Source organism: Pantherophis guttatus, chromosome 2 (genome assembly GCF_059756535.1).
Source record: "Pantherophis guttatus breed Tessera chromosome 2, ASM5975653v1, whole genome shotgun sequence".
In the NCBI taxonomy this organism is placed as follows: Eukaryota; Metazoa; Chordata; class Lepidosauria; order Squamata; family Colubridae; genus Pantherophis; species Pantherophis guttatus.
This window is the reverse complement of record NC_142064.1, coordinates 217,890,951-217,917,741: the sequence shown is the minus strand read 5'-3', so window position 1 is coordinate 217,917,741 and position 26,791 is coordinate 217,890,951. Positions and strand designations below refer to the sequence as shown.

At 36.0% G+C, this 26,791-nt stretch overlaps 2 long non-coding RNA genes across 4 annotated transcripts in view; one reads left to right on the top strand and one right to left on the bottom strand.

The window, feature by feature from the left end:
• The window catches only part of LOC132710882 (uncharacterized), a 28,996-nt gene extending 3,249 nt beyond the window's left edge, over positions 1-25,747 (top strand). The window contains exon 2 of the long non-coding RNA XR_009621624.1: positions 25,282-25,747. This is a non-coding gene — a long non-coding RNA (uncharacterized LOC132710882). The remainder of the gene's footprint in view (positions 1-25,281) is intronic.
• The window catches only part of LOC117677452 (uncharacterized), a 174,906-nt gene that overhangs the window by 52,272 nt on the left and 95,843 nt on the right, over positions 1-26,791 (bottom strand). For 2 of the 3 annotated variants that reach the window (XR_004594790.2, XR_004594791.2), the window contains 2 exons: positions 6,038-6,097; positions 4,620-4,702 (listed from right to left, as the gene is read on the bottom strand). The exons of the other annotated variant lie outside the window; for it this stretch is intronic. This is a non-coding gene — a long non-coding RNA (uncharacterized LOC117677452). Of the gene's footprint in view, positions 1-4,619; positions 4,703-6,037; positions 6,098-26,791 lie in introns of those variants that run through there. 3 annotated transcript variants of the gene reach the window in all.

Sequence of the window (26,791 nt, the reverse complement as noted above, 5' to 3'; positions counted from 1 at the left end):
TCTAATATATACATTTGATTAGTACATCAACAGCAGGTGCTAAAATTGGGAGAAGGAGTATGGAAACATTTGAATGGGGATTGGTTTAGCAATTAAAGTAAATAAAATCATGGTTGTATGCAAAACAAATCATTGGAACTCAATAGGTCTAATGGAATAAAACTCTAATTCACAAATATTCAGTGGAGAAATTTTATCTAGCACACACTTTTCCATTCGTTCATCAACTGTAAGATAAAATGCTGAGACATCAGAGCAATCTGTGGCAGGAAAAATATCAGAACTATATCATGCTTCAAGTATCAAAGTCTCCAGTGCATGTTAGTGAAACAGTTATAAAACCACGGAATGTTGCTTATGAAATTTGTATTGATTCTGTATCAGAATATTTCAACCCATGAAGTTGGCAGGATTGAAAATTCACAAGGATTCAAATATCAGGAAATGGAAAAGCTTGGATTTTTGGAAGAAGTTATTGGAAGTTGGAAAATCAAATGACAGGAAGACTAGGAATATATGAAAGAAAAATATAGGTAAACATGATTGACAAGAGCAACACGAGGAAACAATATAATATTGGGAAAATGTAAATGAACCACTGTTTTGAAGCAACATCAAAATTTCTTAAAGCAGAACAATAGATGCTGGATATTCTGTCCAAAGCAGAGCGTGAGACATTGTTGAAAGGTTTGGAAAGGAATGGAAGAGACAACAGACAAAAGCAATCACAAGACAATCATAAGCAAGTTAGTTGACAACTTGTCTCATCAAAAGCAACTTAACCCAGATGGCAAGAAATCGAGGATAAAGAGTTTTAAATAATTCAGAGACACTGTCTTTTTTCTCTGTTGAGAGATTTCAAATTTTTATATTTACCCAGACTAATATTAAAAACATCTTATTGGAACCTGGGTAGTTTTTGCTTCCTTAATTTTACCTAACTTCATGGGACTTGCAGGTACATTTTACTGCAACTTTATAAGAGTTAAAGCATTACATTGAGAAGAAAATAAAAAAAAGATCTATAAATTCTAGACCAGTATTTTTCAAACTTGGCAACTATAGATTGTGTGGAGTTAATGCCCAGAATTCCCTAGTCAGCATGCTGTCTGGGGAATTCTGGGACTGAAACTCTACACATCTTAAAGTTGCCAAGTTTGAAAAACACTGGATTACATGGATAGGAATTGAGTCCTAAAGTCAAAGGGACTAAGTTAAAATTGAATTAAGCTTGTATATTTTAAAGAATTTTATAAAATAGAAGCTTCTGCCAGTTGTGGCGTCTGCTGTCACTGCAATTTAGTAGTTTGGCCCTTCTTTAGAGGGTTGAATTTCCTGGATTGAGATTTTCAGCAATGTTTTATATAGGTTCAATCACTTCTTCCTAAGGCATCCATATTTAATTTCATGACTGTTTTCTCAAACCTGTATCATGTCTTGAAATACTTGAGGGAATAGGACTATCTGAATTACCAATCTTTGCCTATTTTATTATATATAACCATAACTGAGGTAGCTTGTTTTACCTTGTTGCTGATGGATTTCATACAAATTAAGGAATTTAATAATGGTGAAGACGGTCCAGTGTGTCAGTTTTAATGGTTTGGAACAATAGGTTTAGGTTTTCTCCTTAGAATAACATACCGCAATAATAATACCAAAAAATGATGATGCGATAATATGTGACTATAAATAACACTTATTTAAAAATGGGCAAAAATTCCACTGTCACAAATGGAAATATAAAAAAAAAAAAACAACCAACTCCAGAAGTAATATGATCTTGCTTGGTTACATAAAATAAATTAAAATAAAATCTTAACAACTCCTTTAAACTTTGCCATTTTTGAAAAGTAATATAACCCTTTTTCAAAGAGTCAGGAGCCACATGCAATTATTGTGAGTGTTTGAAAAGCTCAGGAAAACTTTATGCATTGAAACATGATTTGAGAAGCATAGAAATTTTAACATCAGGAAAGTCTGATCATAACCAAAAAGTAATTTGTGATTGTGTCCAGCTCATTTATGAATGTTTTGTGATCCTTAAAATGAAGCATTTTCCTTAGCCCTAAAGGAACCTGATAAGTGGCAGCTGAGTTATAATTCAGTGTGCCAAATATACTGTTAAAGTGCTTTATATTTTATTGGATGTTCAGAAGAAAGGAAATCTAGGAAGATTTAATCTAGATGTTCACACAATGTATTAGAATTTATACTTTAAGCTTTTTCAATGATGAGGCATTTTCAAAGCTATTCAAAAATATCATTTTTGAACAAGTGATATAAAAGGGTCTTCTCAGACCAGATCAGAGGCTGCTAATATGTACAGCAGTGTTTCTCATCATTGGCAACTTTAAGATGTGTAGACTTCAGCTTCCAGAATTCCCCAGTTAGTAAATTAGTTGCAGGATTGAGTTATGAAGTGTCTTTTAGACCACTGGTGATGTCTGGGAATTATGATGGAAGTCATAGGACCTAGTTATCTTTGAGACCGCCTTCTGCCACCGACGACCTCCCATCGACCCGTGCGCTCCCACAGAGAGGGCCTCCTCGGGGTGCCATCAGCCAAGCAATGCAGGCTGGTGACCCCCAGGGGGAGGGCCTTCTCTGTGGGGGCTCCCACCCTCTGGAATCAGCTGCTCCCAGAGATAAGGAGAATCCAAGACCTCCGTGCCTTCCACCGCGCCCTTAAAACTTACCTTTTCCAACAAGCCGGGCTGGCCTAACAAATTTTTTAAATGATTTTAAATTCGGTTTGTCTTTTTAAATTTTGGGCCAAATTGAGATATTTCCTTTTAATCTGTTCTTAATGTATTTATTATGTATTTTTATTTGGCTGTACACCGCCCTGAGTCCCTAGGGAGAAGGGCGGTATATAAATTTGAAGTAAAATAAAATAAATAAAAATGTTGCCACTCTGCAGCTCAGTTGATCAAAAAAAGAAAAATCAGGCTGATTTATGATGATTACATTACATGGAATAGATCAGGACTAAGTTTCCCTGGTCTCTGATAAAATAATACTAGGCTAGCAGCATCGGATTTATTTATCCATCAGTATGACCTGTATTTTACAAGCTCTAAGGTTGGAGCCCTATTTTGGACCATGTTCTTTTGAGCCTGGGGTCACTTCAGCAACAGCTGCTCAAACAGGGAAAAAGGGATACAGCATACAGGAATTATGCATGATAGACATAACTGCAAGCATATTATGTTGAATGTTTAGCTCATGAACTTTTAGACATCCAGTGGTTATTGCACTGGGCCATGACATTCTATTTTTGGGCTTTATGTTTACAGCACAATCCAAAATTAGCTAGGCATTTATAGCAGAGACTTCATTGACTGGAGAATGAAGAATGAAAATGGAGATTGAGAAGACTGCGGCCTAATTTGTAGGTTATTTTTCCAAAGCTTCTCCATCCTCAACTACTGCCCAGTAAAAGTAATTAGAAGCTTAAACAATAAAATTATATGCCCTTAGAAAGCAATCTAAAAGGTGTCACAATGGAAAGAATAGCCAACTGAAAGTCCCTCGCATTGTCCTACCTACCTACTGAGCATGTTTGAAGGAAAGGTCAGAGTTTGGGAGAGATTTCTGAGGGGAGCAATGTGTAACAAATACTACATACTTTCTCCACAAATATCTGGTTCTCATTTAAAATGATTTGGCTACATATTTTTATAGCAAATGCAATTCCTTTTCTTCTGGGAGTTGCAAGTTATCTTCTTCTCAGATTTTCCTTCTTTTTTAACCTGATGCTTTACTCTGATTCTTTCCATCTAGGACCCAGAACTGAATCTTCCCTGGCCTGGAAATAACAGGTGGGACAAGGATCAGGAGCAGTGGTGAAATCCAAATTTTTTTACCACTGGTTCTGTGGGTGTGGCTTGGTGGGTGTGGCAGGGGAAGGATACTGCAAAATCTCCATTCTCACCCCATTCTGGGGACAGCCAGAGGTGGTATTTGCCGGTTCTCTGAACTATTCAAAATTTCTGCTACCAGTTCTCCAGAATCTGTCAGAACCTGCTGGATTTCACCCCTGATTAGGAGTCTTATTTAAAGGACTTCCTCCTCTGTCATTTCCTCTGGTTCTTAAAACTGAATTAATAGTAGCTCTCCAAGGACTTAAGAAGAGAAAGCACATGAACAATTGATAACTTACATTAAGTATTAGACATCTCAACCCCAGGCTAAAATTAATGACCAAAAGATAAGGCAAGTTTGGATTGATTCCATCAGTAAAGTGACTGTTCACTAACTTGATCAAACTGATCATTAATTCATTGATTCATTTTCTATAGCCATCCATTTCATGACTCTGAAATTAATGAACTGCTCATGTACATGAAAAATGAGAGTTTTTTTAAAAAAAAGTCTTTGTGATATGAAATAAAAAGGAAATGCAAAATATAGTTTCCTTGCTGTTTATTGTAATAATTTTTGCTGACTGAATTCATACTTTTCACCAAAATATGAAAAACTACCTGACATTGTTTCTGACTGTCAAAAGATAGTTGTGCTAAATTAATAAAAAGTCCTCTATTAACACAAAGGCTAGTTAATTAGGGAGACTCAGCTTAAGCCTTCTGTGGGGGATAAAGTGATGCTAATACTGCTTTTGATCTTGTGGAAATTTTATTCTGGATCAGTGATGAGGCGATGGCTCCTGCACAGTCCATTGCTGTCCTTTGTGCATCCCCTTGAAAATAGGAAAGAAATACTGAAGTCTGCACAGGATATCGCCCAGCAGATTCAAAAGAGTCAAGAACGCAGCTGTGACCATACAATTAAACCCCAACCTCCCCCCCCCCCCAGCAATGCAATGGATGTAAAAATGGGGTGGGCTTTTGATTACACTGTTGCACCTGCCATCTTGACTTTTCTCAAGCTGCCCGTCCCTGCTTCAGGGGAAGAGACCATCCCGTTGTAGACATATTCTCCATATCACTCAAAAAAATAAGGATTCATTGTAAGAAATTTCCTTTTAATCCCTCTGTCTCTCAACTGGTTCTTGATGTAAATTGCATGAGCAATGTTGTAAAAAAAAAGTCTGCATGTGCCTCTCTTAACACTTTATGAAGAGTTAAAACTTTAGAAGTTCCCATGTTTATCACATACACTTTTTCCAGTTTAAGTAGTTTCCCATTTAAATAGAATCAATTAAAAAATGTTCTTGTTGGATTAACACTTTGCTTATAATGTTATGAGATTGTAGGGCACACTTAATATAAGGATATGGCTTCTAAAACTAGATGGGAAAAACAAATGGGTTTAGTTAAATCATTTTAAATTAAATGTTATATTCATTTTCTCTTTTAATAACACAAAAGGCACCTTTCACCTTTCTCTATAATTTTTATTTCCTCACATATATGTCCCCCAGATTTAATTCACTGAAATATCCATTTACATAGAAGATGCAACACTATTGGAAGTGTTCTCATACATTCATACATTCAAGAATATTCCTTGAGCATAATTCTGTGAATTAGAAAGAACTCTATCAGCAATCCCCACTTCCCAACATAAACTATTATTTTCATGATCTTAGTTTTTGGAAATAGTACAACTAAGAGCTTCTAAAATATTTTGTTTGCCATTAGATTTTTTTTTAACCAGTGATAACTACACTGGGAACATGTCATCTGCATTGTACTTTACTTTCTAACTGAAGAGATTTGTGTGTGCATATATATATATATATATACACACACACATATGTAGAATTAGTCAGTCTTACATACTTTTTTCAAAAGAGTATCCTACCTCTAAAAGTGTTAATCAAGACTGAAATGAAACAGGTAAGCAAGCTGGTCAACAGCTTCTCTTGAGAATTTTCCAAGGGTTTCTGATCAGATGCACGTATAACTCCCACTGCATGGATGCATGTGTGAGTGTTTTTCTGTAGTGAAATATTTTATTGAAATTTTAAAGATCATTTTGAATGGAAACACTACTTTGTGTGATATTGCAGAGTGAAAGCATTTCTATTTCTGCTTCTTGGGAAATTAGCCTTTTCCTCTCTACGTAATACCTTAGTTTTTCTTTCTTTTTTAACCATCTTCTTGACTTCTCCCTTTGGACGGAACTGCATCTAAAGCAAACACAAGAAAAGCTCCCAAAATCACTTACTTGTACGACATGAATTCTATTTAAATTATCCAAAGTTCAAATTGTTCATAATAAAGATCAGCCCTTGCTTCTCTTTGCACAAATAAGCGTCTAATAGAAATTACTCTAAGATTTTTAAAATCCTTTTTTAATGTAATAAACCTCATGAATGTAGCATGCTAAGCTTGCTATTTTATTCCACAGAGAATAAAAAAGAAAAAAAAATCATACAGACCACAACCATGAGATCAAAGTCTCTGTCTTAGAATAACAAACATTGAATACAATTATACTCAGTGGATTTAGCAGTCTTATCTGTGGTTGAAGATTTTTTTCCCCTGTAAAACAATAAGTGAGAGGGAAACAATCCAGTGTCATTTCATATTTCTCAGGGTAATTCTCTCTTCAAAATATTAGAATGTTAGAATGTTGTCCACTTCTGTGAATCTGCAAGTGTGACTTTCACGATGAACAAATGGATCACAAAAGTGGGAGAAACATTTCCGGTCCAAGGTAGTTTATACAGATAGACCAATTTAGAAGAAATGAAAGAATTAGCAATCTTACATGATTGAAGTAATCCAACATTAGGCTCTAAATCATTGCACTTTAAAAAAAAGGTTTGGTCATTTTGCAGATCTGTACGTTTTTTAAATATCAAAATTATTCTAGGCATATAGTATATTAGAAGATAGTCAATCACAATATTTAGAAGGTGACTTTTGAAAATCTATTCTATGACTCTAGAACTCAGAAGGATCCAAAAGGATCGCTACTTCAATTACATTACAAATGATTGTCTTCATCCTTTTTTTTTTTAGCATCTTGAACTTTCAAAACATGAGAAATTTTCCATTCTGTTTCGGATCTCCTGTTTTGTTTTGTTTTTTAAAAAAAACAGGATCTCTATTCTGTGATTATATGGAATCCAGTTAAAAATTTGAGCCATTATATTTCTGCATTTCACTAAACCAGTGGTTCCCAACGTGGGGCCCACGCCCCACAGGGGGACAATTTGATTTTTAATGGAGGCAATTATATGTCACCTGAGGGGGGGGTCAGGATTTTTGAGATGCTTAGGTGGGGTATGGCCAAAAAAAAAGTTGGGAACTACAGCACTAAACAATTGCATCTGTTTGCTTTCACCTAAAGTTATATTGATCTTCACAGATACTGTATATCTTGTACTAGTTCAACCTCTTCCCAACTTAAATCAATTTTATTGTATTGTTTTCATTTGATTGTGAGTTAAGAGTGAATAAATAAAGAAAACTGTTTACAGAACAATTGTATAGCTTTTAGAGACAAACACTGTAAGATTTTCTGGCATCAACCTGAAGGAGAGACAAAAAAAACACATTTTTCCCACTTCTTCACTTGATGGACAGAAATCCTTTATCGGCTGGAATACTATTTTCTAGTATGAGAGCAAAGGGCACCCTGTACATGCTTTCTTTAATTCTTTTTTTAAAGTTAACAATGTTTTTAAAGCTTCTATATCAAGGGTGTCAAACTCAAGGCCCAGGGACTGATCCAGCCCACCGAGTGCTTAGATCTGGCCCACCGGGCCATCCTGGAAATAGTGAAGGACTAGCCCGCGGTGCCTCTGCCAGTGAAAACAGAGCTCTGGAGGGTTGCGTGTGGCCCACCCGAGCTCTGTTTTCACTAGCAGAGGGTTGCAGGAGGCTGTTGCAGCCGAAAATGGAGCTCTGGACCATTTTCACTGGCAGAGCACTCAAGCCACCATAGGCACCCCCGACATGAGTGACATCGAGCTGGCCACACCCACCCTGGCCCCCCAGGGCCAAACACAACCCTGATGCGGCCCTCAATGAAATTGAGTTTGACACCCCTGTTCTATATCATCAGCTTCTAAGGAGTGTTCAAAAAATGAACTAAAATAGAGAAATTGAATGAATATCCCCAGTACTACTGTGTCATTTTAAAATAAAATGTAAATTCTCTATCTCTCCCCACCACAGCCTATATGTTCTTTTAATTGCTGCCATTATATATTTCCCAATTGGATCATTCCTTCGGACGTTTAAGGTTCAGATTCAATAAGCAAAATTATTTGTTTTTATTCAATAAAGAATTTTTTTCCCCTTAGCTTTATCATATGTTGTGTCCCCAAATGAGAACTGCCAACATTGTGCAAACAGGCAAACTGTGCAGGTTATAAAACTAGGGACCAATGATTCAGATTTCACAAATACCAAGATTACAGGCTGAAGAAGATAGAGTATTGAACTGTAAGTTTACATTTTGAAAAGCTTTCTCTATGTTAATGCAGAGAGAGGGCAGAATTATAAGTTATATTTGAAAGAGCTGAATTAGGGAAGAACTATGATTTGCAAACATTTATGTCTTTTATTGCGCGGCTTTGTCTCTGAAATTGGATGCAGCCGAATTGAGGTAGTGCAGTCCCTCCTATAGAAAATTCTTCTTCTCCTGGCCTTGCTTTATTTTGGTTTCAATGACAGACACTCCTAATTTGCAGAAAGCATGACCTCTAGGCCTTGTCTCTTCTCCCTTGGGGAGGGCCAATCAGTCAGATTTCTTTATGTCTCCTTTGCTACCAGAGTATTTCAACTGGTTTCCCTAATTTCTGCTAATTCCCATTTCCTTCATAATCACAGGCTTTTATGTGACTTGCTGGCCAAGCGATTTTCAGCGGAACGACAATTGCTGCGGGTCTTAAACATTAACCCTGCCAGGTGTCACTGCAGGAATCACTTTGGCATTTGATTAATGAGACCAGAAGAAAGAAAAGTGTTTTTAACTGGAACTTCTGTTTTTCTTCTTGTTCCAAAGACCTATTTGCACACTTACAAACATACACATATTAACATCTCAAATGCCACTGAAACCATCTAATAGTTTTGTTGGCCAGAAAAAATGGTTATTTGAAATAGAGGAGTGTCTAGAAAGTCTAGAAAGCAAGAGTAGAGCCATGCCTTAACGATACATAAAACAGATTTGTATATCAAACAGGTTGCATTTTGTTAATTATATACAACTGGTAAACAATTACATGTAACCTTAAATGGAAAAAAATTGGAAGAAATGCATTGGTCTTAGCAAATGCACTTATTTTTTATCAGATGCTTAATACATCCATACACAGAACATCAACAGTACGTACAGCTTTGGTTTTTTATTCAGAGAAGTAAACACAGTTCCACACAGTGCAGTGAAACTTACTTCAAAGTGAATCTGTATTGAATCAGGTTATCAGACCCATTGATCTAAGAATAAAATGCTCATATCTATTAGCATCAGGGAGATATGAGATCATTTACATTTTCCAAACAGCACCTGCAAGTTATAGTCTAGTAAAATGAAGTCTTATTTAGTTCTGGACAGCTTAAAATGCAGTTGTTGTTTAACACGAATTTTATAGTAATAAAATTCTATTTTATAGAATTATTATTATTTTATTACTATTTATAGTAATAATAAAAAGAGTCTGATATGATCAGCATTGGATCCTCATTTGTTCATATAAGGCTTATTCAGTCGAGCTACAAATTTCTGGTGCAGCTATTGGCAATAAAAGATCTCTTTGTTATGCATACTTCTACCTAATTAAAGACTGAATACAAAGTGTGCACTTTAACTTCAGTGCTTTCAAAAATATAACATTTTATTGCCCTTAGATCTGTTTTAATAGAGTGCTATCCTTGAAAACAAAATCCCAAGCCACCCCCAATTTGTTTAACAAAATGTCCAGGAACCAAATACATTTATATAAAAAAAAAAACTGCAACCTTTTACTTGCTGTTAAAATTATATTAGAATATAATAACCACAGATTTGCTATATGCTACTGACAATCAATTTAATCATTTTATTAGGAAGATCACCTTGAATATTTTAAGCTTTTGTTCTTTTAAATGCATCACCCCAATTTAGTTATTCATTACTAAACAGGAAATTACTATGCAAATAAAATAATGATTTTGTTTTGTCCAAGTTTAACGTTAGAGTTAGAACTTTGTTCTGCACCTGAATCCTATTATGCTTTTTCTGTTTTGTCTGTTCTGCTTACTGTTGTGGGAGTTAGGATACTGAGAGTTTGTCCTTGCAATCCACTAACTGTAGCAATAGGTAAACCTTCTGAAAAATTAAAGGGGTTTAGTGAATAACAAGAGATTTCAATATTCAATTTCAGAACAGTATTAACACCTAGACTCCTGTGGGGATTCCTCTTCCTATTTTCATTTGGAATAGAACACTGCCCCCCCCCCCCCGTCTCTGTGTGTATATATGTGTGTGTGTTGGAATTTGGCCTTGAGCATTTGTATCCAGAGGAATACAAGAACAGGAAATTATAATAGAAATTGGAATTAAGTTTAAATTACAGCATTTCACAGCAAATGATTATTCGAACTATTTGTTTCAGACATTTTTGATGTATATTTCCTGTAGATTTGGCTCAATCTGTAATAAAGAAAGCCAAAGCTACAAATGAAGATTTATTTGTAACAAGATTTACTACTAATAAGAATGCAAAGTTGACAACAGAAGGGACAGAGGTAGAGTGGGGTATGGAAAACCACAGTTAGTGATTTCTTGTCTCTAAACTGTCTAGATACACATAATAATACAGCTCCAGATGAGTGCTGAAGGGACATATGTCATTTCAATTAAGCATATAATAATTTTAGTTGACATTTTAAAACATTCCATGGAAAAGCATTTGATATATAATATGGGGATGCCAATAAGAATACACTCTTAATACATTGCAGATTACATGTGATCTTAAGTTTAAGATTACCATTCTGCAGAAAACTAATTGAAGCAGACGTTTCTCCTGTCTACACTGTTTGCATTGCCATCTTTTCAAATGCAAACTTCGAAATCTTCTTCATCTGATATGCATAGAGGAGGAATGGTTTTAATTTTTCTAATTCCATTGCAAAGATATTTAAAGGTTTTATTATTAAAGGGGCAGGATTTACATTTGCTTTGGTTGGTTTTACCAATGTATCTGTTATGAATCATGTTCACATTTAAAGTTCATTTAAACCTGATTTATAGATTACTTTTTTTAAAAAAAATGTGATACATTTCTGAGTTACAATCTAAATTATTATTATTATCTATTCACAAGTCAATTCTATAGCTGGTATTGGCCTTCATACACACTGAGTTCTTTCCAAAAACCTAGGAGGTCATAATGTATTGACATAATATATATAATGGATCCAAGTAGTATAACCTTTTGCAATTTACAGCAATTTCATCAGTTAACATTTCTAGATTTTTTGGTATGACACCCACCATGGCTAGTTTAACAAATAGGATCACCATGGCCAGTTTATGTCATAGTATTCCAACTTTGATTTTCAAACCTTGATATATTGTGATCTCCAGTTCTTTGTATTCTATTCTACTATCCCCTGGTATTTCCCTTTCTCCTTTTCAACCACTTTGACTGGCATGTTATGAGTCAAGACATTATCAGTCTGTTCAGGAACCCCACAATATTTTAAACTACTCATTTTCAACTACTTTTTAAATTCTACCAATTTTTAGTTCCTGGAACATAATAATTTTTACAGTTGTTCCAATGAATCATTTTGGCAACCATATTCTGTTTGTTATTTATATTCAGTTTGTGCAACCTTCTTGAACAAGCTGAATATGCTCTTTGCTGTTTCTTTTGTTTCTTTGCACAATCTGCACTTTGAATCATTTGATGATTTTTCAGTTCTGGTCTTGATTGAATAGCTTGCTCTTCAGCAGCCAAAATCAACCCTTCAGTTTTTTTCCGGTCCACTTGTAAGCCGTTGCCAGGTTTTATCTTTATCCACTTTCCCTTTGATCTTTTGCAGAAAATGACCATGTAATGCTTTTCCTTGAAAGCATTTTATTCATGTTTAATTACCTTATTTTGATATTCATGTTTTGTTTCCCGCACATTCAATAAGTTCCAGTTTTTATCTTGCATCAATGCTTGGTCTTGGTTATCTTTTGTGTAATCGGCCAACCCATGATTTCCTTGTTCAACAGTTTGCTTGACTTAAAGTAAACCTCTACCTCTATTTTGGAGGGATAGGTATAATCTATCAATATCACTATGGGGGATATATTTAATAGTGTACAGTCATCAGTTTTTCTTGTTTTTCAGTTAATAATTCCAGCAGTGTGTCATACTATAGGCATGGTCCAAGTATTGATTGCTTTGATTGCATTCAATTTTGTCTTTTGCAGTTTCCTCACTCTTAGGAAGTATTCTTTACTAATCACATTTTAACTTGTCCATGTTTGATATTATCCAAATATAAAATGCCTAGATATATGTTAGCTTCATCCTGATGGCTTTTGATGGTTTTTCCATTCACCATTTCAATTCAGTTATTGTTAGTGATTTTACCCAATTTATTGCTACTGTAGCACATTTCTCTAGGACAAATTCCATAGCTATATCTGTGCTAAAAAAATAAATAAATCACTATTTGTCAATGAATGGATTTTGATTTCTAATTTTTCATAAAGCTTTGGATCTTCTATATAAAGCAGATGTGAGATTTTATTAGAATTTCTGCTGTTTGATAGCCAAGATTTGTTTTCTTTAAAGTCACTGAAAGGGGGATCATAGTAATGATAAATATTAAAGGTAATAATGAATTACCCTTATTATTTGTCATTGGAAAGATGCCTGACCTGATATTTTTCTCATCTTCAACCACCAATTATGTCTTCCACTGCTTCATTATTTTCTACAAACAGTCTAATGCTTTATTGACACTAGTACATTCCAAATATTTGATTATTATCTAATTATGTGGCAAAGAATCAAACACCTTATTATTACCAATGCAGATCATATGTAAATTGGTTGTCTGATTTCTACTGTTCTCCAGAACGATTTATGCTAGTGTTATTAATTCTTCTATTTCTTCCATTCTCCAAATTATTTTATCCATCCAGCCTTTTTATTAAAGTCTTTTTGTTTTTCCCCATACATCTTTTCAAAACTGAATGGTTTTTTTCTGTTTAGTTTTTCATTTTCAGAATTTCTATTGTCAGTTTACATTGGTAGAATCACCTCTGGTCTGATTGAAATAGCTGATTTTGCCCCCAGCCCAAAAGAGATGTTAATAGGTAAAAGGTAAAGATTCCCCTCGCACATATGTGCTAGTCGTTCCCAACTCTAGGGGGTGGTGCTCATCTCCATTTCAAAGCTGAAAAGCCAGCACTGTCCGAAGATATCTCTGTGGTCATGTGGCTACATGCTAAGATCGGGCCCCATTGCAAAAGTGGATTAGAAGCAGTATTCATCATTCATTACCCTGACAAGCTCTTGACAGATGAAATTATTCCATCCATAAATAATTAGGTTTTGTGGTCTACTTTTAAATGCTTGTCTGATACAGAATAAAAATTTGAAAATACAACATAATATCTTCTTGGGTGGTGTACAAAATTTAGGAAATAGCATTTAAGTTCAAAAAAATGTATTAAAAAGTATAAACATATTACACTTAATTTCTCAAAAGTGAAGCAATATCTTCATAGTTTATAAAAGAACACACTATAAAATGCCTTGTAGAAAGATAATATAGGGTGTCAAACCCTATGCCTGTATTTAAATGAACTTAAGATGGTTGAACTGAAAAAGACTAGTTTTACTCAGAATACCTAATACTAGCCTTGATAATCATTAGTGTAGGGAAAAAACACCCCATCCTGCTTATATAAACTAGTGCTCTTTCTAAGACATGTGTTTTGAATTGTTCAGCTACCATCATTTCTAATTTTGCATGCACATCAATAAATAACCACAAGTAATAATAAGACTTCAAGCCAAATCATTTACATACTTGGCTTTTATGAGATATGGCAACTTTAACCGTATAACATATTTCATATAATTCACAAGCCCTTGTAGTGATTTATTTTAAATCTGGAGACAAAATATTGATATGCACTATCCAGCATAGACAAGCTTCTGTTCATTGTGATGACAGAAAGCTGCTCTGGAAATAAAGAAGTCAGGCTACCTTGTGATTAGTGGCGATGGCAGGACTCAGGTGATCATCATGGGAGGTAATAGCAAGTATTATAATTTCACCTTTGTTCACTGCATTATCTCAGCATGATTGTAAAAAGTCTATGTTGGGACTATATGCAACATAAAACCATAACCTTAACATGGCTTACAATAGTCAGGACTATTAAAGATCCCAAAGATGCTTTTTCAAGAGGCAACTGGACTTTCTGGTTTTTCTTTGAAGACATTTTGCTTCTCAGCCAAGAAGCTTCTTCAGCTATGACAGAATGATGGAGAATGGAAGGATTTATGCTCCTTGCAGACAGCTGGTCATTTGCATAAAACAGGAAGCCCGGTTACCTCTTGAAAAAAAGCACCTTTGGGATCTCAAATCTTTCCATATAGCTTCAAAAGAAAAACCAGAAAGTCCAATTGCCTCTTGAAAAAGCACCTTTGGGCAGTGGTGGGTTTCACATATTCTTACCACTGGTTCACCTGCACCTGTGCACACTCGCTTTGCGCGCACACTCGCCTTGCGTGCCTTCCACGCATGCACCCGGCCTTCTTCGCATGAGCTTTGCTCGCATGCATGCCTTTCGTGCATGTGCGTGGCCTCGAAAACATGGCTAAATAGGATGGCATTATGCCAGGGGAGTGGGCAGTCCCACCTGCAGTCGCAGCTACTGGTTCGCCCGAACCGATACGTACTGGCTCACTCGAACCGGTACATACTGGCTGAATACCATGTCTGCCTTTGGGAGAACCATGACCTGGATAACTGAGAATCTCCATAGACGACCATTAAAGATGAATATGACTTGTTAAACTTCCACCTTTTCAGGAAGTATTAGTTCATTATATGCCATCAGGTCAGTGACCATATAGAGAGACATCATTTCCTCATGACAATCTGTGCCTAATCTGGTCTTTCAGGTTTTCCAATAGTGCACCCATCATTGCTATAACTGAGTCCATCCTGAGTGCTCTTCACTTTCCTTCCTCCTTTCTCTGCATTAAAACCTCCTTCAGAGAACTAAGCCTTTGCATAATGTATTAGAGATTCTATTATTATAGCCAACCTCCATAAAAGTCATGTTAGCCTTCCTGTGAAGTTGATTTCCTGAACTCATCTGCCTAGTGGAGCTGATATCAGTCTTGCAAATCTGATTGTGCTGTATCACCTCCTCCTCCTTAGTTCAATGAATTAAGGAGACATCTACCTAAGCCACATTTGAATGTTACTTGTTCTGGACTTGAAGAACATGAATGTGGACTTGGGAAACCTTTTGAAGCAGCCACATAATTCTTCCAGAGGTACCCCAGGACATTAGGAAAGGATCAGTGGTGGGTTTCAAAATTTTTTACTACCGGTTCTGTGGATGTGGCTTGGTGGGTGTGGCATGTCTTGTTGGGCATGGCTTGGTGGACGTGGCAGGGGATACTATAAAATCTCCACTCCCACCCCACTCCAGGGAAAGGATACTGCAAAATCCGCATTTCCTCTCCACTCCAGGGGATTCCCTCTAGACAGGGAATGCAAAATCTCTATTCCCTCCCTAATCCAGGGGAAGGTTACAGCAAAATCCCCATTTCCTCCTGATCAGCTGGGACTCGGGAGGCAGAGAATAGATGGGGGTGGGCCAGTCAGAATTTTTGCTACCGGTTCTCTGAACTACTCAAAATTTCCGCTGCCGGTTCTCTAGAACTGGTCAGAACCTGCTGAAACCTATCTCTGGAAGGGATGCTGTTTGCCTCACTGTACTTAAACTACCCCTCAAATCCTCTACTCAGCTCAAACAAGTATTTTACATTGAGGATGGTTCCTATAAAATAGTTGCTTTTGCTGAAAGAAACACACCATTGTATTCCATTCTAAAAAGCTTATGAATGACTAATTATAATAACAGTACCGTAGGAGGCCCACTTTTTTCACCCTTTCTTCTTTTGCAAAGTAACCTTGAATATACTCAACAGCAGGCCTTGAAACTTGACTAAATCTTCTCCCTTTGAAATATATCCTTTCCACTTCTTTATCAGAATCTGAAATGGTATATTCATCATTAGGCTAGGACACTTCATCTTTGATCTCAATCCCATCTCATCTGTGGGTTTGATTTACTAATTGAGAAAAATCAAATTATGTCTTCTTATAATGACAAGAGGTAAGGTAACAGAGGTAGATTCCAATGAAGTGCTTCCAGCACAGCTCACATGAATAGCTTCTCATAGCATAACAGGAAGCTCTCTCCTATAAGAATTGCTTAATGCTAGAAAGGGAAGCACTCAAGAAAAGAAAAGAAGAAAAAAAAAAGAGGACAAGCTGGAATATGCCCCCAATGCTTTAAAAAGAACTAAGTGGAATGCAGAAAAGAAAGCCAAAAAGGAAGAGATGAAAGTTAGAGTTTAAGGCAACAGTATAGTTCAAGTCAGCCTGTGTTATTTTCTTTTTAGCTATGGCTGACAGACACAGCATGACTAAATAGCTAAATATGAGGCTAATTAAAAACAAACACTTCGCTTAAAAATGTATTATTGACCAAAAAATATTATTTTCTCAGGAGTTTGTTACATGAACATTACTGGCTTGATTGGGCATTATTAGCATGTCAATCACTTTTTGGCTATTTATATAACCTTGTGCCTGGTTTTTTATTGCAATATACACAGATTAAAAAGTAGATATACACAGTACATAGTTCAGCAATTTGTAATCTCTATTGTCAGTATATTTTTGTTACAATTGTAGCAGGGATGATTTGAAGAGGGACGAGGTCCTTCATGGAACTGTTTTTTTCTCCATGCCCACCTTCAAGCACGTCCTTGACTCTCTTATGTTCCGTAAAGAGGACACAGATGTCATAACCTGATTTAATCTTTGATCTTTCTAGGACTTAACAATTCTCTCTTCAGTTCTGTAATGAGTTTACCTGAAATCTGCAAGAAGCTGCATTTGGATCCACTTGATGTATTATTGGTCAAACTATCTTGATTTTATTTGTTTGTTTTTGTTTGTTTTTTATTTGATTTCTATAGCTATCCATCTCAACAAGTGACTCTGGCCTGCATATTTATTCCTTCAGTCTGATTTGTTATAGCTGCCCAATTCCAATGGTGTAATTCCACATGGTGTAAAAAAACCCCTAAAAGTCCATTTAAACAGATAAAACATAAAACTTCACTGGCAGTCCAGATTAAAACAATCTTAAAAGCAGCATAAATCAAACAAAACTTCCCTGTTTTGAGTGCTTAGAACAGTTTAAATCAGCTTTTCTCAATATCAGCTGTCCTCGAAATATGTTGGGACGTGCTGGTTGAGAATTTGGGGGGATTTGCAGTCTGAGTTTATACGTCATCGGTTTGCAGAAGATTGTGCTACTTATTGGGTTCGGTATACCAACAATTTCTTCTAAAAACCTGTTTCTCATTTCACTTGAATATCCTTCTTGGTTTGAATTATTGCACCTTCTTCTTTCTGTCCTTTTGTGGGCCTACTATTGCAAAGAGAGGGAGAGATAAGGAGAGAAGAGATTGCCTATATTTTTATCTTGGTAAGAAGAAAATTAATAATTTCAGTCATCTCAAATAAAATTTATTCTCCTTGCTTTTAGAAGACAAAACATGTATCAATATATATAACATGTGGAAAGGGTCTTTTTAAGATCATTTCAGGAGAAAAGCAGACAACCTGGAAAACAGTAAACTATTTTCTTGGAAGTGTACGAATGGATATTTCTGAGGGATCTGTAACTGCCTCGTGACTAATCTGCTTTGAATATTGATTAGCTGATTCCCCAGGACACTTTCAGTCCTTTCATCCATGAATTGTTGGACTATAGCTCTCATTGTCTGTAGCCAACATAGGCAACTCCAGTAAATAATGAGAGTTGCAACTTACTGTCTTGTGCAGAACTGTATACCCACTCCAGTGGTGGGTTGCCCCCGGTTTGCACCGGTTCTATAGAACCGGTAGTAAAACCGGTGGGAGGCTCCGCCCACCGACCCTGGTGTCATCTAAATGCTTCTGTGGATGCATGTGAGCGAAGCAAGCGTGTATGCGGGGGCCCGCTGCGAACCAGTAGTAAAGGTAAGTAGAACCCACCCTTGACTCACTCCTGTTGTAAACTATTAGCTAAAGCTGAAAAGAAAACCCATAAGATGTAGGCAGTAGAAATATTCATATATGGAATTTCATCTCTAAGCATGAAATACAGAAAAATGACCTCAGGATTTGAATTTGCCCATTCTGTTATATGGGGATAACATGACGGCCGCAGCTAAATTTTGATACTAAATAGCAACATGGGAGGGGGGGAATAGATTTATTGGTCCTCTTCATGCTTGTACAAATCAACCACAATTCTATTTGAAGTAGAGATCAAGACTCAAATAGGGCGTGATTCAATCTGAGTTTGTGATTTGATATTTAGTGCAAACTAGTTCAACTTCTTCAAGATTTTTGATCCAGTTTTCAAAAATAGATGAATTCATGAATTATACTCAAACATCTGCAATGGCTTTATTTTTTGGTAGTACTGTGTGGAACAGCATGTACAGGTAGATCGAGTTACGATCTTTTATTTAATGACCATTCTGAGTTATAACTTTGCTGAAAAAAGTGACTTATGACTCGTCTTCTGGTAGTGCAACTTTTTAGACTGAGGCAATAGGGATAAGGAAAGAAAAACACAACCTAATATGCTTGAGATTCATAATCAAAGAGCCAAAATTTCATTGAATAAAAACAGGAAGTATCCAATTTTAATTTCTTAGCAAAAGTTATCAAAAAGTAATTAATACCCTTAAAAATCTATGACATGATTACTTGATTTTGGAGATTTGTGGTCAGTTTTAGAGCAAGGAATGTAGTTCAAGACTTCTCTAATAGACACAGGAAGCTGGCTTTGCTTCTGGTAGTGCCTTGTTATAGAAGCAATGTTTAGAACTAGAAAAAGAATATAGAAATGGAAGTGCACATTACGTTGTTTGATTAAAAATCAAGATGTAGTGATCCAACCTATAGTCATTTCTTGTAAAGTTTTAATGCAGGAAAAAGAGGAACATGGTACCACAATTTTGTAGGTGACAGGGAAGAACTCAGTATTATACCCTCCGTGTTGGTTTTATATTTCTGAGAATTTCCTTACTTAGGAAATTGACTGGAAAGTCTGGAAATTGCCAACCCTACACATCTGGATAGAGCCAGATAGTGAAAGACCAGGTTAGGGAGGAATTATGATATATTATAAGAGATCCACTATAATATTCAAGCTAGGGCAGCAAAGGCTTTTAAGTCATGTAATTTGTATTAAATATCATTTTAAGTGGTTTCATGAGATCACTACAGGCAGATTTTTATCCTATTGATGTTAAAAAATCATGTCAGAAATCTCTGATGTGCATAAGAAAGCAAAGAATGAATCTGATTTAACATTCATATTCGTGGAGACATCAAAACCAGAGCTGCTATGAAGAACACTGCTATTGATATAAAGGATCCAGTTTAAGATTTGTTTAGATCAAGTATATTAAATTTACATGCAGATGTGTTTCATAAGAATATGTGCACCAGCCAAGGAATAGTTATGGCATCCCAATGAAATGGCTAAACATCTCACATAACACAAGGGTATGCCAGTTAAGAAATATAAATACTGTAACTTCAGGAATTAAAGCAAACTGATTGTAACATGCCAACCTTCAGTAATCTAACAGAAGCATAACATCTAAAATGCATTTTAATTACAGATGTCATGTGCAGAAGGCGTGCATTCTTTAAAGTGTACATGCATTTCTTTTGTATCCAAATAAAAAACGTCTTTATTTTTCTAGGAAATAAGGTCTGTGTCTTCTTGTTATGAAAGGCATAATGAAACAAATAGACTCCTTCCTTTTGTGCTGGAGGTTACCAGCTCTGGACAACACGTATCAGCAAAGCTGCTGTCTAGCAATCTCCTGGGTTTTTACAGGATAGATATGGTAACATAAACATTGTATTCAGGTAGTCCTCAAATTATGACCACAGCTGAGCCCCAAAATTCTTTTGTTAAGGGAGACATTTGTTAAGTGAGTTTTGCCCCATTTTACAATTTTTCTTGCCACAGTTGTTAAGTGAATCATTGCAGCTGAACCTGGTTGTTAAGTGAATCTGGATTCCCTATTGACTTTGCTTGTCAGAAGGTTGCCAGATCACATGACCCTGGGACACAGCAAAGGTCATAAATATGAACCAGTTGCCAAGCATCTGAATTTTGGTCATGTGATCATGGAGATGCTACAAAGGTTGTAACAATGAAAAACGGTCATAAGTCACACATTTCAGTGTCACTGTAACTTTTAACAGGTCACTAAATGACCTGTTGTAAATCAAGGACTACTTGTACAGGGTTTAGCTGACTACTTCCAATGAGTTCTGAACAGAATTTTTTTTTATAAAGAATCCTATTTAGAAGGAGTTTGCTCTCCCTCTGCTACTGGAGACATCCCAATACTGCATGATGTAGGATGCTAAAGAGTACTGGTGACTTACACTCTTTAAAGCAGGGGGGGGCAAACTCACGGCCCATGGACCGGATGAGTCACACGCTAGCCACACCCACCTCTGGTTTAGCGAAGGGAGGAGATGTGATACATCACATGACGACAACATGACGCTGCGAGTTTGACACCCCTGCTTTAAAGGATCTGCTCCTTGGCTATTGCTAGAGAAACAGCTGCTTTAAAGTATCTCTGCAATAAACTAATTAATAAACGAAAAAAAATTAAAGCTAGAGATAAGTATTAGTGAGGTAATATAATTTAAAATTAATAATAATAACAACAGTAGGGAAGTGGATTGGAAAATTATATTATTAATAGAACAACTTCTTTTGATGCTTTTGAATTCAGTGGTTCTTCTTTGACAAAAGTAGAATAAGGCTAGTGCTTAGTTCATTAAAAAAAAAAGCCCAATTTTATAGATAGTTATTTGTTACTCTTCTTAGTGATAAAAGGGTTTTTAACAGAACATTTTTAGTTCTTATTGGTTTGTTGGGTCACTGATACCCTTCCCTGATCATTCACTAACCTTTTCAGGCCTATTACAGTCCAGAGATTTTCTCAAGAGCAAGCATTCAAGTGCATCTTACTTAGTAACGCTTAACCTGAGTGAAATCTCACTCAGTGGTAGAGAAGGCAAAGCAATACTTCACAAGCAGTCCCTACTGAAGGCAACAACAAAAACAATTTCTTATTATAGAGGGCAAACAAATCCCAGATGTAGTCAATGTGAATTGGCACCAAACTAGCTACAAGGCTGCCAAATACAAATTTACAAAAGGGACAGAGGGAAACAATGAACAAAATTTTAGCTGAGATCTTAAGCTTTTCTTATAATAATTCAGCACAATGTTTACTTCACAAACTAGGTAATTATTAGATTAAACTTTACTTAAGTTCACAACTGAAAAATTGCAAATGAACTAACATTGTTGCTACTACGTACTCCTGCTGTTTTTGATAATGTCTTCCAATAAAAGGTAGCTTTGTAGATCAGGACAGTTAAATATTTAATCACAAATAATGTTTTGTTGATCTTTTATGAATGATTTTTAAAACATGTATGAGTTCCAAAAATATCCCTTTGTACATTTTTTTTTTGATTTGTTCCTTTTGTCTTCTATCACAAAGACATTCCATGGACTCTGTGTAACAAAGCAAAACCTCAAATCAAAAAGAAAAAAACCAAACTGTTCTAGAAATACACATTACAGTAATGGGAAAATCATATTAGCGAAGTGCACACGCACGATCCCGTTGCAAACTGGTAGTAAAGGTAAGTAGAACCCACCACTGGTGCGCACCTTTCAGTTTGGGCATGCGCATGCGCGCAGTTTGGGCACTCAGTGTCTAAAAGGTTCACCATCACTGCTCTAAAACATTTTAAAATGACTTTATGACAGACATTTATTTCATTTCTAGCCTCCTGTGGATGCAGTTTAAAGCCGTCCTTACTATCACTGCTTTACAAATAGCATCTTCCTGTTTCTGTTACAAGTATCGCTATAGATCCAGACTACAATGCACCACGGGCGGTACTGGTAATGACATGATCAAGGTCTAAGATTTGCTGAATTTTAGCTACTTAGGACTTATGAAGGCTCATCTCCTACACAGACACTTTTTCTTTACTTGCAGAAGAGATCAGATACTCAGGTACTTCAGAGGCATCTGCCTACATAATGCCTGAGAAGATCTTTCTGAAATGCTTGTCAAGTATCCCTTGGGCCTTTATAAATAGAATAAGCTCTCTCTTAATAGCATACTAGTCTTTGGATGCCCAGGTCCATGCAAATGTGGGTGGGTGCTGTCAGTGTTATTCATTATGTCCATTAACCTGAGAAGCTTCTTAGCTGGATGGGAAGGTAATGGGAATGAGTTTCTTCAAGCCTATAGTTAAACTTACATCTCATGATCCTTGTGAAAATGAAAGCTCCTATTCTTATTCCCAAAACCAAGAGAAGAGACGCATTGATACCACTGCCAAAGACAAGATTTGTCTGGGAAATCACTGCCTCCCAGGCTGTTGGTTGCCTTCACACAAAGCCTTTTAGTTGGGTTAGAGAAGGAGATGGTCAAGGAAATAGCTTGCCTCTGAAGCCCTGTTTGGTTGATTCAGGGTCAAAGATATAATCAATCAGCATACTGATGATACTGGAACTCACACTAGTAAATGGCTTCTCCCAGAAGTTTCATACAGATGTTGAATAGGAGGGGAGAAAATGTTAAACTTTGTGGCACCCCATAAAGGAGGGACTGGGGAAACAGTTTTTCACCCCTTCCCTCCACAATCAACTGGGAGCAGCCTTGGAGGAAGAAAGAGAACCTTGCAATACAGTCTATGGAGATTCTCAATCATCCAGGTCATGGTTGTCCCAAAGTTGCTTTTTCAAGAGACAATTGGACTTTCTGGTTTTCTTTGAAGACGTTTCACTTCTCATCTAAGAAGCTTCTTCAGTAATACAGTATTCATACTGCTTTACTCCCAAAGCTGGTCCAGAAGCATGCCATGGTGGATGATATGAAATGCCACTGAGAAATCAAGATGCTGACCAGACTCAAGAGTGACTCAGCCTTCCATCCTTCCGAGGTCGGTAAAATGAGGACCCAGATTGTTGGGGGCAATATGCTGACTCTGTAAACCGCTTAGAGAGGGCTGTAAAAGCACTGTGAAGCAGTATATAAGTCTAAGTGCTATTGCTATTGCTATCATTCCCATCCTGCCACAGTTCACCAACAAGCTTGACCGTGGTTATTTCTGTACTGAATCCCTGCTTTAAATGCAGGATGCTATCATTCTATTCACTTTTTTTAAAATGTCATCTTTGGAATAATTAAAAATGACTTCAGCTATGAGAAGATTGAACGATTTGGAAGTTTAATTTTTGTCCAGATGTTTGATAGTTTTAATAGTTTTATATATTACATTGTTATTACTGATGTTGTTTTAATTGTTGATTTGAAGCCAGCCAGAGTTTGACATAAGATGGGTGGCAATATAAATATTATAAATACATAAATAAAATAACAGATTGCTGGAAGTTTTATAGGATAGGCTAAACAATTTATAGTATAGTATGAGCCTGGTAAGTTTATGGGTAACTTGCTGTTTTGATCTGGTAAGAATATAGATTTTAAATCTGGAATTCCACTGTTCAGGCAACATTCATTGACATAATTCTAGTTTTTTCTTGCAGTTTGTTTTACAGCTGATCCAAGCTGAAGGCATTCAATCCACAGTGGAAATACAAATAAAATCCCTTACTTTGACATTAGGTGTGGGTTGCAGGGATAGAGCTAGGAGATGATAAAATGATGGGTAAACTGCAAGAAATGTAAAGAATGATGAGGTAAGAAGAGCTTGTAGCTTAGTTGGGACAGACAGATGTTGATTCCTGCAATCCCATCTGGATAATGGAAGATCCCAGACCTCTCCTAGATTATGTTGCCTCCTAGTTTGACTAAACACCAGAGGATTTTAGGATTTAAGTAGCTGTGAAGTAAACCCATCAATGAATGGGCAAACTGTACTAGACAGAATAGATTAGGGAGTCTGATTGACATGCAGACTAATAGGCAATTGAGGAAGGTAACTGGAGGCAGAACACCTGCCTGCCTATTTTAAAAAGCTGAAGAGGAAGTAGGCACCCCCACCCTGGAGGTGACAGATGATGTGGAAAGACCTGCAGCACAGTGCACTGTTTACACTGAAGCATGGTAGGTCAGCCTTGCTGGCTGTTTGGGGCTTCTTAGCAGAGGCAGCCTATAATAACAACCCCATGACCCAATTGCCATTGGCTTCCTGTGATAACCCAGAGAAGAGCCTGAACTAAGGAGATCTACTTAGAAACTGATTTATTGTTAGTTTGGTTTACTACCAACCTCAAAGCTTTTGGTTGTTTAGACTAAAAAAATGGCATTTGAAACTCAATCTTTGTTGACCGGTATATTAGGAAAGCCATGCCTTGTTCCCATTATTTTTCTTTTATCTGTCTTTTTAAAAGAAAACATAACCCATAATCCAATCTCAGCAGATAAAGCTCTCCTTATAGAAAGCATCTCAGCATAAAACTGGATTTGGTAATTTAATGAAAATGTTTTTTAAAAAGCTACTTTTTTTGTAATAGTTTTTTCCAGGATTATTTAAAGATACAAATACAGATGCACGCACATTACACACAATACACATGTAACAATAAAGGAGAATATTTGTGACTGGTTTAGTTTTCAATGGTCTTTATATGCACAATGAAGAGAAGGATTTAATATAAATAAAGTACCAAAAGTAAAATATGAGAAAATTGTATTTTACCACATATTTTGGCTATAACATTCACATGGACTAATGGGAGAGAATGTGGTTTTATAGTGTCTTACAATTTAAAAGAAAATTTTACACAATGATATAGTTTAGTATATGACATCAGAGAAATTATCTAAAATGTATAAAGCTACTTCTATTTACTGTTGGAAATGTAAAAAACTTAAAGGACATTTTATTCTGCACTTATAAATTTATATTTTTTTGATAAACTAAAAAGTTATACATACAGTGGGTTAATGAAGAGAGTTTTAAAAATTCAAATGAAACTGAAACTTTTCTTATTTCTTATTCTTATGCGTTTTAGACAGCTAACTACAAAAGGCTAATGGATGATTAGTGTTACATATGGTGAAGGTTTTATATACATTACATGGAGATGGAATCCTATCGAAATACCCATAATGGAGGAATGGATCGTGAAGATACTTAAGTTTGCAGAAATGGCCAAATTGATGTTTTATTAAGGAGGGAGCTACAGTTATTTTTATAAAAGACTGGAAATACTTTATGGACATTTTTGCTGAAAATGGATAAAAATGAACTGGTGATTTTGGGATTTACTTAAATTATAAAACCTTTAAATTATAAAGGTTTATTTATTGGAAGAAAGAACCATGCAATGTAATTTGGGAGGATGGAGATGGTAATTACTGTGTTTGAAACTGCTGCAAAGAAGATCGGTTCTTTAGATACTTTTCTTTTTCTAGTTATCTGTCTCTTTTTCTTTAATTCCTTGCCATATGTTAAATAAATAAAATCTTTAACTCCTATATTTTTTCTTTCTTTTTTACTTTTTCTTTTAAGAAACTACAGAAACTTCTTTTAAGTTTCTGTAGTTTTTAAAGTCTATATAAAATCCCTGTAATGAAAATTACTTTTAAAAAGACTCTTCAAAGAAAGTTTGTGCATGGTTCAGAACAATATTATATTATGATCAACCATCTCACAGCATGAACTCACTGTAAAGCAGTGCTGGGTTGCTACCGGTTCACCCCGGTTCAGGTGAACCGGTAGTAGCGGCAGCAGGAGGCTCCGCCCACTCGCCCAGACGTCATCAAATACGGTCTGCGCACAGGAGCGAACCGGTAGCAAAGGTAAGTGAAACCCACCACTGCTGTAAAGTAAATGGGAAGATGTTCAGAACATAAACTTACATAATTTATCTTAAATGTAAGCTACTCCGGGCGAAACATTCACTTTCAGCTTGATTCACCAAGAATAATAAAATAGAATAGAATTCCATTTGATTGTTAAAAGAGCTAATAATTGTTTTAACAATCCAATAAATTAAGCATTGACTGAAGCACCTCTTGTTAATCCAGCTACACCTTTTACTTGGATAAATGAATCTTCTCCTCGGTCTTCTGGGTTCTAGTGTGTATATATAGGAATATCTCTATAGACTACAAACTCTGTCAAACTGGTTTTGTAGATTTTATAATATCATGGCTAGATAAGTCTGTGGAGGGAGGGGGAGAGAGAGAAAGAGCAAGAACAAGAAAAAGGATATGTTCTCATTTATATAAACACTTACTTAAATAGGATTTGACTTAATTTCATGTAAGTTAACAGGAGAATGATTCTATACCTCCTTTGAAGTTGTGACCTGAATACTGCCATACCATTCTAAAGATATTTAGTCAAAATTTGGTTTGACTGCAGAATTTGGTTTTAATCTAAAGACTATCTGAGAATTAGAATATCTTCCATTTTCTCTTAGAGCTTTTAAAAATCAGCACCCATATTCATAATTACTGAAAGACACGTAAGTATGTTGTAAGTGCTGTTATAAGTGTAATTATAAGTGTTCATAT